The 11588-nt window shown below is 30.6% G+C and overlaps 1 non-coding gene across 1 annotated transcript; it reads left to right on the forward strand.

Annotated features, from left to right (window-relative positions):
• Positions 1 to 4493: 4493 nt before the first annotated feature.
• On the forward strand, positions 4494 to 4567 carry Trnas-gga (transfer RNA serine (anticodon GGA)). The gene has a single exon. It is a non-coding gene; the product is annotated as a tRNA-Ser (tRNA).
• Positions 4568 to 11588: the final 7021 nt, after the last annotated feature.

Raw genomic sequence — 11588 nt, forward strand, 5'->3', positions numbered from 1 at the left:
CCCACATCTCTACTCAACGCCAAAAAACCAAGTTGATCGGAGATGACTCGACATTCAAATGGAAGGAGTTGGTAATGTAAGGTCCCCGCTCAGATATGAGAACAGAACTTCATGTGAGGCCACACACTTATACTTGAGTAAAACTGATACTAGAATGACTGTATTATATAATTCATGTTTTTCCCTATAAGAGCAAGGGCTAGTTGTAATATTATTGGCAAAATGTTAGTTTTATATAATACTAGCTGACCCAGCAAACGTTGTATTGCAGATATTAAAATCGCAATACAAAAGTAACTGTTGATCGTAGATTGGTGAAAATATATGAATTTTTTTTTGTTGAATTTGTATGTATTTTTTAATGCTGACTCATATAAAAACAAATTTAAAAAAAAAATTAAAAAAAAAAATTGGCGTGGCCCTTAACATTTAGGGGGATGAAAAATAGATGTTGTCCGATTCTCAGACCTACCCAATATGCACTCAAAATTTCATGAGAATCGGTCAAGCCGTTTCGATGGAGTTTAACTACAAACACCGCAACATGAGAATTTTATATTTAAGATAAAAAAAATGAAAGCCGCTATCACTTGTAAATTGAGACAGCCGCTTAAACAAGAACTTTTCCAATAAAGGCTAGGTAGGAAGTGAGTGTGGTCACGGGCATTGTTGTCCCCTTTTGAATTTAAAGTCACTTTTAATCTTTTAACCCTTGCAGCAATTTCAATAGAATGTAATCTACGGTTTGCGGTAAGGTTCAAATAACTATTAAATTGGTGATGTTGCTGATGATCTCGTGCAGTTTTGCTTATGTTTTTTCTCTACTTTATGCAATATTTACACTTGATTCAATTTTATTTTCACATTCTTATTATTAAGTAGTTATGCTACTTAACTAATAAAAATTTCCAACACTAGTCACATTATGATTTTAAAATCCGATTAAATGCGTCATAGACTTTTTTATGAAAATAAAGGGAAAATACGAGCAGGACGTTCAGCTGATGGTAATTGATACGCTCTGTCCATTACAATGCAGTGCCGCTCAGGATTACTGAAAAACCCGAAAATTCTGAGCGGCACTACATCCGCGCTTGTCACCTTGAGACATTAGATGTTGAGTCTCATTTGCCCAGTAATTTCTCTAGCTACGACACCCACAGTAATGCTTACACATTATTGTTTCACGGCAGAAATATGCTTGTGGTACCCATAATCTAGCCGGAGCAAAGGTGTGCAAAGGAGCCTCCCACTGGTGAAAAACAAACAGAAACTTAAATATTTTTCGCCTTATTTTGAAGAAAAGCTGTTAGTTAAGACTCTTAATTTTCATATTCTATTTTAAAATTTGTTAATTTTTATTTTTATTGTATTGGAAAATAGTTTTATACTTAATATCTTCACTCTCTTTATAACAATGCGTACTAATAATTGTTATGTATTTTATATGAAATGTTGTTTTAAAGGAACAAGTATTTTTACGAACTCCCCGGAAATAAATAGCGTTATTTAAAGAAATAATACAAGAACGATTAAAAAAGGATGATTCACAGGTTTTATTTCTGGATAGCTACATTGCTTAAATGATATATTGTTATAGACCATTACTGTTGGTAAAATAAATGTATATATATAAAGTATATCCGTGAAATAGACCAGCCATGAAGCAATGAAGTCGAGGCCCCACGTTAAAAATATGTTTTTTTTAAATGAAAATAAGGGACGAGACGAGCAATACATTCAGTTGATTGTAATTGATACGCCCTGCCCATCCTGAGCCCAAAATCCTGAGCGGCACTCAGGATTGTTGAAAACACAAAAATTCTGAGCGGCAATAAAATTAAGTTCGCTGTTAAACGGCAGAAGTAGGTGCCGTTGTGGTATCCATAATCTAGCTGGCATCCTGTGTTAAGGAGCCCACTGATGAATTTGTCATAATTATTGTTGTACAGTGGATCCGGTATAAATATTTTCACTAACGTTTTGACGAGCGGCTAAACGAATTATTAGACGTCAAAATATTATATTATTTGGTTCTTTACTATGAGATTAATATGTGTTATTTTTAAACTATGACGAAATAATTTACATTATAACATAATATTATAAATTATTAACTATTAAATACAATTTCATCACAGCGCCGCGTGTGGAACTTGATACCAATGCTCGGGCTATCGCTTACGGAAACCTTAGCGCTACCTACGTGACCGTGCCATCGTTGACAGCTGTCAGTTTTGACATAACACCTGCTATATAACCTCTTTTTATGCATGATATTATATTCAACGTTGCTTACTTTATGAAAGACACACAAAAAGATCCTCAAGGGCCAACTCATGGACAAATATTTATGCTTATGTAGTCAATGTTAGTACCTACCTTAGATTAAGAATTGGTCTCCGCTGCGCTCCAACTAGATACCGCAGGCGCAGTAGCTAAGTGCGGCAACTAATACTAAGCCCAAGTGGGTGTACTCGATCCTGTGCCACATGTTTTGTTAAACTTTGCTAATAATTGAAATTTAAATAACACTAACCGTTACAAAATTTAAAAGATGCAATTCAGTGTCAAGATGCCACGCACACAAGCATCTAATAGGTGCCGTAATAAATAAGCTATTGTTCTTAGGTAGTGCGTTATCTAGTTGGAGCGCAGCGGAGACCAATCCTTAACGTTAGTACATATTACTTATTGTCAAAAGAGGTAACATTTACTGACACTATATTACACAATGTCATTGACTCAAGTAGAATTCTGTTTACATGATAGAGATAGTAATATATATGAAAGATAACAAATAAAGATGGAGTTTTGGGATCAGCTACTGGCTAGAATACTATTGCCTTTCTTACGTGAGTTGAGAGTATTCAACTCAAAAACCGAATATCTAAACGAAAACCCTGGTATTGCATCCGTCTAGAACCAAAGATTTTTTACGATTCCGTGACCCGTGAGTTTTTGTTTCTCTAAAATGTAGGTATTTTTGTAACAACTGGAAGATCAATAATTGTCGTAGTCGAATATGATGATCAATGGGACTCCTTAACGACTTACAGTCGAAAGTTTTATTATTAGTAACATACATAAAATTAAAAAAAAAAAAACATACCTACGAATTAAGAACCTCCTCCTTTTTTTAAGTCGGTTAAAAATATCTAAATATTGTGCTTAAATAGACATAAACTTTGACACTATTTAGATAACACAAATTCGTGAGAATTATCTTCAATGTAATTACAACAACTACTAATACGTAGTTATACTATGCACAAATTAAATTTGAAAACAAATTTTATGAACGGGACTCGAACCCGCGACTTCTCGCGTTCCGTGCGAGCGCTCTTCCACTGAGTCAACTGTTCGAGTGACAAAAACTTTATAAATCTTGTATAAAAAATCTTGATATGTACATGCGAGAGGTCGCGGGTTCGAGTCCTGCATCGTTCATAAATTTTGTTTTTAAATTAAATTTGTTTTATTAATCCTAGAAGCGAGTGTTATCATTTAAAAAAAAATACAAATTATGCTACATCGTATCAGCACCCGTGTAACAAGTAATTTAGCCTAATGTAAATGAACCTTCTAGTTTCGGAGTTGCACCAACATCCTGTATGCTGAGAGCACCAAGATCGCTCCCATGTAACTTATGCAAAAGCAATTATCCATCAGCGAGCAGTTTACGTGCGGCGGTTTAACTATTCGAAGAACAATCACGGAAGTTGTAAAACATAATGTCAATATTATACAACTAAGAACATTAGTTTTAGCCACTAACTTCCCTATAATTACTTAATATTGCTGGAACCTAATATTGATTTTCTTGGGAAACTTGAGCTTGGAAACTATATTGAAAGTTTTAGTGCTTATTCACTAGCAGACGTGGTCGCTAACTATGGGACTGATCAGAAAGATCATGGCCGCTCAGAGGGCAAGAGAGAGTTTCCCTGTGAGATCGAATTAGAAATGAGGAGATCCGTAGGAGAAATAAAGTGGGCAGGGGACAAAGTTCGATGGCCGTTCATGGCCGTTGGATCAGTAAAGTCTTCGAATGTACCGAAAGATGCAGTGTTGGTAGCCCCCTTGTGGGGGGGCTACCAACTATCTTGTGATAGACCGACGATCTGGTAAAGATCGCCGGAATACGTTGGATGAGGGCAGCGCAGGACCGATCGTCGTGGAGATATTTGGGGGAGGCCTTTATCCAGTAGTGGACGTCTTCTGGCCTATGATGATGTAATGAGGTTAATTCATGCACTTTTGATTTATTAATAGCCGTTTTTACGTTTTCAATAACCTATCTATGCTTAGTTTAACTTACTAGAGGTAGACAAATCTATCCTTTTATGCTTACTTACATTTCAATAACCTAAACAATTTGTTATGTTTTTAAAGTGATAACCCTCACTTCTAGGATTAATACACAAATAAAAATTAAGCCACAACCTGAGAGTTGAACAAAGCTTACAAGATTTTATGACGATACGTCACTCGAACGGTTAGCTCAGTTGGTTAGAGCACTGGCACGGAACGCCAGAGGTCGTGGGTTCAAGTCCCACATCGTTCATAAAAATTTTGTTTTTCAAATTTTATTTCTGTATTAATCCTAGAAGTGAGAATTATCACTTTTAAAACATAACAAATTGTTTAGATTTACAAGAGCGACATCTCTAGTCAATTTTCTAATATGCAAATATTGGGGTTGAGTAGGTTATCGACTGTAAAGTAGATCTTGCAGATGATGCCACAACCTGAGAGTTGAACACAGCATACAAGATTTTATGAAATACTTCACTCAAACGGTTAGCTCAGTTGGTTAGAGCACAGGCACGGATCGCCAGAGGTCGTGGGTTCAAGTCCCGCATCGTTCATAATTTTTTTTTAAATTTTGTTTGTGTTTCAATAACCTATTGACAGGTAGCATTGGACTATAACTAATAATATGACATAACTATGGACAGATAAGATATTTTCATTAAACGGTGATAGCAATGTATCCGTAACTAGAGATACGTAATTGAAAACGGCCTAACATAATGCTTAGTTTAGTAATACGTGCTTATCTATAGCTCCTTTGCTTTAGCTCTGTTTACGCCAGAAAAATTCCAGTAAGTTTATTACTTTTGCCGAAATTCTATCACAAACAATTACTCACAGCAACGATAAACAAAGCTGTTGAAGACAAAATAAACGAAACTACGGCGGCACATTTCCCGGAGGGAATAGATTCCCGATCGTCGTGAAATTTGGAATTTATGGAAACTAGAATTAGTGGAATCCGTTATTGAGTGGAAATAATTTAATGGAATAATTTCGGGTGGATTTCATTTGAGAAATTTATCACTTGGTATTTACTGTTTAACTAAGTTGACTATTGTTTATTACTGGACGAATAAAAACAGGCAGTTTTCTGTTTGATCTACAGATATAAAATAGTTGCAAAAAAATACGTTTTCTTTTAGATAACATTAATAAAATCCAATTTTGCTTTGAATATTTTCCACCATTAAGTAGCGGGAATCGATTTATCTATATAATGTAAATATCTTATATACTTCATTTATCTTATATTTCAATGCTTATTGACATATTAAACAATTTTTATGCAAGAGGAGTGCCAGCCAGCATACAGATAGTAAGCGATCACTGCCGCCCACGTTCTGGTAACAACAGAGGAATCACAGGAGCTTGTCCGGTCTTCAAAGAGGCTTCTACGTACTTTCCTGATTTGCCGTCAAATACGTCTTCTAAACATGGTTACTATGATAATATACTTATGCGTAAAATTGTTACGGTAGAAGCGATAGAATTTAATATAACATATTAAATAGCATTATGTTGGCATTTGTAGTCTAAAAAGTGTATAAATAAATGACAGGAGTAACTTCTAACTTACAAATCATTCAATAAATTATAAGATGACAAGGCATTAATGAATATTCTAATATTTCTAGAAACCTAACTCTGGGCGTATAAACTAAACACATCATTTACAGATTTCTTTATCAATTTACAGACAACTTAAACAATCTACGTTTATTTTGACTGTTTAATACCTGTCCCATGTCAGTACGACGCAGTTGAGTATCAAAATCCGACTATTTGCAATCTCTTATTCTGTATTGAATAACTTTATCTCAACACAACCACGATATGATATTGCCTATCTTACATCCCTTTTCCTAAGTGTGTAAGGTATATTTTGGCTTAACCAATAGTTTTGTCTAGCTAAACATTGAGGCAAAGTGACGTTTTCAGCCAAGCGTGAACACCGATAGCTGCGCAGATAAAATTAATAGAGTTTGGCTAACACATCGTTAACACAGTTACGGGTTGTGAAGCTAAAAAATAAGTTAACAGAAAAGTTGGGAAGATTTTGTTAAACACTCTGGAAGTGTTTTTGATTGGAAACTTAAACGAAATATTGATTATTACTGTTGGGATATTTTCAAGTTTTTATCCAACTTGAGAGATAGGATAGTTTTTATTTCGGACATATTTTCTATGAGAGAAATTTGTGACACACGGTTTGACAGTTACGCTGTAAGACAATTTCATTATAACAGCAGGGAGAATTTTTCGGAAATTATTCTTGATGTTTTGAAATATTATTGGCAAATTCCTGCAAAACTGTATGTTATTTAGTATGTACAGTAAAACGTCTGTCGGGTCAGCTAATATTTTAATTATGTATGCGTTGTCGAAAATATATAGTTTTGTTTTTATTTAAAATCTGATATCTGTTCGTGCGGTGTTTACACTGTACTCAGGGTTTTCTTTTGTTTTGGTTGCACTAAAGAAAACTTGTAGAAAAGTATCCAATGAAATAAAAAAAATCTATAGAGAAGAAACGATAACAAATCATGATATATATATGTTTTATAGAGTGAGTCTGGTTTATATTATTATTATATTTTTATAGAAAAGGAGGACAAACGAGTGTACGGGTCCTGGTGTTAAGTGATCACCGCCGCCCACATTCTTGCAACACCAGAGGAATCAAGGAAGGTGTACGCGCATTTTTTGAAGGTACCCATGTCGTATCGTCCCGGAATCACCGCACAAGGAAGCTCATTGCACACTTTGTAGTAGCTTTTTGTAACCAAAGCTCTGATTAATATTTCTAATTCTAATATTATTAGGCGTGGAAGAAACATTCGCAGCAGTTTACCCATACAGACGTTCCCGACTGTATAATCCTTGGTTTTTAAGCCAAGATCAAAAATATTTTCAAATAATATCATTATTATTTCATCCTTTTTGCTAAGTATGGATAATAATATTTTAAACATATTTTACAATTAAAACCCCAAATGTAGAAATATCTATAGTTTTATTTAGGAAGCATTATCTAGTTTTACCAGTGGGAGGCTCCTTTGAACAGGATGCCGGCTTGATTATGGGTACGACAACGGCGCCCATTTCTGCCGTGAAGCAGTTTACTGGGCAAATGAGACTTAACATCTTATGTCTTAAGGTGTCGAGCGCAGTTGTAGGGCCGCTCAGAATTGTTGGGTCTTTCAAGAATTTTGAGCGGCACTGAATTGTAATGGGCAGGGCGTATCAATTACCATCAGCTGAACGTCCGGCTCGTCTCGTCCCTTATTGTCATAAAAAAAGAACATATTAAATAAAAAGTTAATTAAGTTTAGTCTTATTTTTCATTTTACAAAAATAAGTGCAATTAAAACGAGCACTCAATGATATATAAGCAACAGCTGGAAGAGTAAAATTCAATTCAATATCGTACAAATTAAATAGAAATCACAGATGAAATTCTGCAATGAAGAGACGTAATGGAGTCCGTGACGTTTGACTCTTTGAAGGCATTTACGTGTCCGTGGAACAAAGTGGTGGTAACTATAACAAGTAGTCGAAGAGCTTGTGACATTATGGGACACGATAGTTTTGTTTAATGTTGTTTGGTAATATAGATTTATTTATTCTGTTTGTTTAAATACGTGGCGTAAATTTTGTTGATGAAATAATGAAAATTTATTTATTTATGGATATGGATGTTTGTTTTCGAGTCATGGATGTTTATATGTATTTATGTATGTTTAAGTAAGTATATTGTATTAAATATATCGTTGTCTTGTACCCATAGTACAGGCTATGCCTAGTTTGGGACAAGATAATTTGTGTAAGAGTGTGTCAATATTATTATTATTATTATTATTATTATTATTATTATTATTATTATTATTATTATTATTATTATTATTATTATTATTATTATTATTATTATTATTATTATTATTATTATTATTATTATTATTATTATTATTATTATTATTATTATTATTATTATTATTATTATTATTATTATTATTATTATTATTATTATTATTATTATTATTATTATTATTATTATTATTATTATTATTATTATTATTATTATTATTATTATTATTATTATTATTATTATTATTATTATTATTATTATTATTATTATTATTATTATTATTATTATTATTATTATTATTATTATTATTATTATTATTATTATTATTATTATTATTATTATTATTATTATTATTATTATTATTATTATTATTATTATTATTATTATTATTATTATTATTATTATTATTATTATTATTATTATTATTATTATTATTATTATTATTATTATTATTATTATTATTATTATTATTATTATTATTATTATTATTATTATTATTATTATTATTATTATTATTATTATTATTATTATTATTATTATTATTATTATTATTATTATTATTATTATTATTATTATTATTATTATTATTATTATTATTATTATTATTATTATTATTATTATTATTATTATTATTATTATTATTATTATTATTATTATTATTATTATTATTATTATTATTATTATTATTATTATTATTATTATTATTATTATTATTATTATTATTATTATTATTATTATTATTATTATTATTATTATTATTATTATTATTATTATTATTATTATTATTATTATTATTATTATTATTATTATTATTATTATTATTATTATTATTATTATTATTATTATTATTATTATTATTATTATTATTATTATTATTATTATTATTATTATTATTATTATTATTATTATTATTATTATTATTATTATTATTATTATTATTATTGTTATTATTATTATTATTATTGTAGTTATATTATTTTGTTATGTTAGAGGAGGATGGGTGCCTCCCCATCCATACGGGATGGTATGTGATCACCGATCATGATGACATTTGTTGGTCCACCGGAGGAATTGTTGATCTTATAAAGTGTCGGGTAAAAGTACATATTATTATCTTATATATAAATTTCTCATGTCCCGGTGTTTGTTACCAAACTCCTTCGAAAGGGCTAAACTAATTTGTTTGAAAATTTGTGCTTATCGGGTAGGTCTGAGAATTGGTCACCCACCCTTAAATATTTTTTTTTATTTTTATTTTATTATGATTCGGTATTAAAAAATACACACAATTTCAATTTTCACCCATCTACGATCAACACCTATTTTATTGTATCGCGATTTTAATATTATTCTATTCCATCCACAGATACGCAATAGAGTTGCAAGATGGCAATCGAATATAATGATTATTGTAGTAAAATAAATTTTATGTACGATATATTTGGTAGGTCTGAGAATCGGTTATCATATTTTTTTATACCCCATAAATGTAAATTATTTAATGTTTTTTACCTACTTTATGTGGAAATACAACGTTTGCTGGTTTAGCTAGTTATAACATAATATTGGTATGTACTTGGCTGGCGAAGATGGGACCGGGAGCAACGTGGTGAGGGTCACCCGTTCTATCAACGCTTTTAGCATATCAAGCTCTTTTTAATTTGTATATTTTTTTACATATAAATTCATCTATTACTATTACTAAACATTTAGTTATATATAAATATGAAAGCGTATGGGATAATAGCTATATTTTTATGTAGGTATCTCTTAAGCTATTTTTCTATTTAACATCAATTTTCCACCACACCAGCTGGATGCTGTATATTAATTAAAATGATTAAAAGGCAGCGATACGAATTTTTCATGTTTTCATTACAGCTGACAGCTACTTTCATTTTGTTTGACATATTGTGTACATTTATGGAACACAGTCAAAGCGGTATCTGTATAATTAAAAACTTTGGTGTCAAATATTTTACCATTAAAATGAATATATTTGTGATGATTTTACAGATAGCGAAAATAAAAATAGTTTGGTTAGAGTTACGGAGGTTATTTTCTAATAAAATAGTCAGCCTCTATATGATATTTATATGTCACCAAAGAATCACGAAATTGTTGACTTTTTGTGTTCCATTTATTTAATTATTTATTTATATGGGAACTGGCTCAATCAACTTTTTGCAACAATTGTGCTTTGAAGTACAATTTTCGATGCTCTCTATTACTTGTGCAATATTTAGATACATTTCACTACTTAAGTTTTAGGGACAAATAATACCCTTAACATACCACTACAAGACCAAGGGTTTACATACTTGTTATTGATTTTAACTTTATATTTTACGCATTCCAGGAAAAATCTGTGGCCTATCAACTCTTCTACAGTTTCTTTTAAGTCCTTTTTGTAATCAATACGCTTAGGTTACAAAAACAAAACAAATTAAAGTCATTTTATTTATATTTTATATAATGAATATGAATTTTTTGAATGAATATGAAATATTTGTGAGATTTGTGAGAAAGTGAGATAACTAACCTTATATAAAAACCTAGGTGTGAGAAAGAGACGGAATAGATGAAGACCATAAAACCGTTTTGAAACAATTTAGTGTCTATTAGTCTCCTGTCAAATAGGATCACCTTGTAATTTTAGTATTTTTATCGTTACTGTTCTGTGTTTAAACGGATATTAATTAAAAATATATAATAGTGTGGTGTTCTGTATAAGATTGTGTTGCTACATATCGCAACAATCCAATAAAAGAAACATTTTCTCTTCTACTTTCGTGATGTTTATTTTCATAGAACATATGGACTAAAATACTAAATATTACATTTTATATACGCAGGAAACACTCTATTTTCTTGAAATTATAATCATTTATGAAAATATGTGTTAGATAATAAAGTATTGTATATAAGTAAGTCGTGAATATGACGCCGTTTATTGTGAAACGTTGTTGTATTAGACCAAAAGCACAATACTAGTAAGTAAGTATATCTTTATTTGGAACAAACACTATAAATAAACGTGAACATTTACAAAATATAATAACAAAAAATATGAAAATACTTATCTAAAAATTTACTATAATATGCCTAATCTAATTAAAGCTAACATACATTAAAATATAAAGTAAGGCTTATTCTATATCAACATAATAAGGTGGTGTTTGCAGTGTTTTGTTCCAAAAAGGTTTGCTACTCAGCATATTAGTTGGGTATCACCCAACACTGATTTTCAGTAGCTACCTTCAATAAGGCGGCCGTCGCGATTACAGCCAGAAGTGCTTCCATTATTAAATACAATAATTATGTAATAAACAATAAATAATACATACACACTTCACTAACATATCTGTAAAACTAGCACACATGAAAATTTTATTCTTTGTCT

The sequence above is a fragment of the Leptidea sinapis genome, chromosome 28 (assembly GCF_905404315.1).
Source record: "Leptidea sinapis chromosome 28, ilLepSina1.1, whole genome shotgun sequence".
In the NCBI taxonomy this organism is placed as follows: Eukaryota; Metazoa; Arthropoda; class Insecta; order Lepidoptera; family Pieridae; genus Leptidea; species Leptidea sinapis.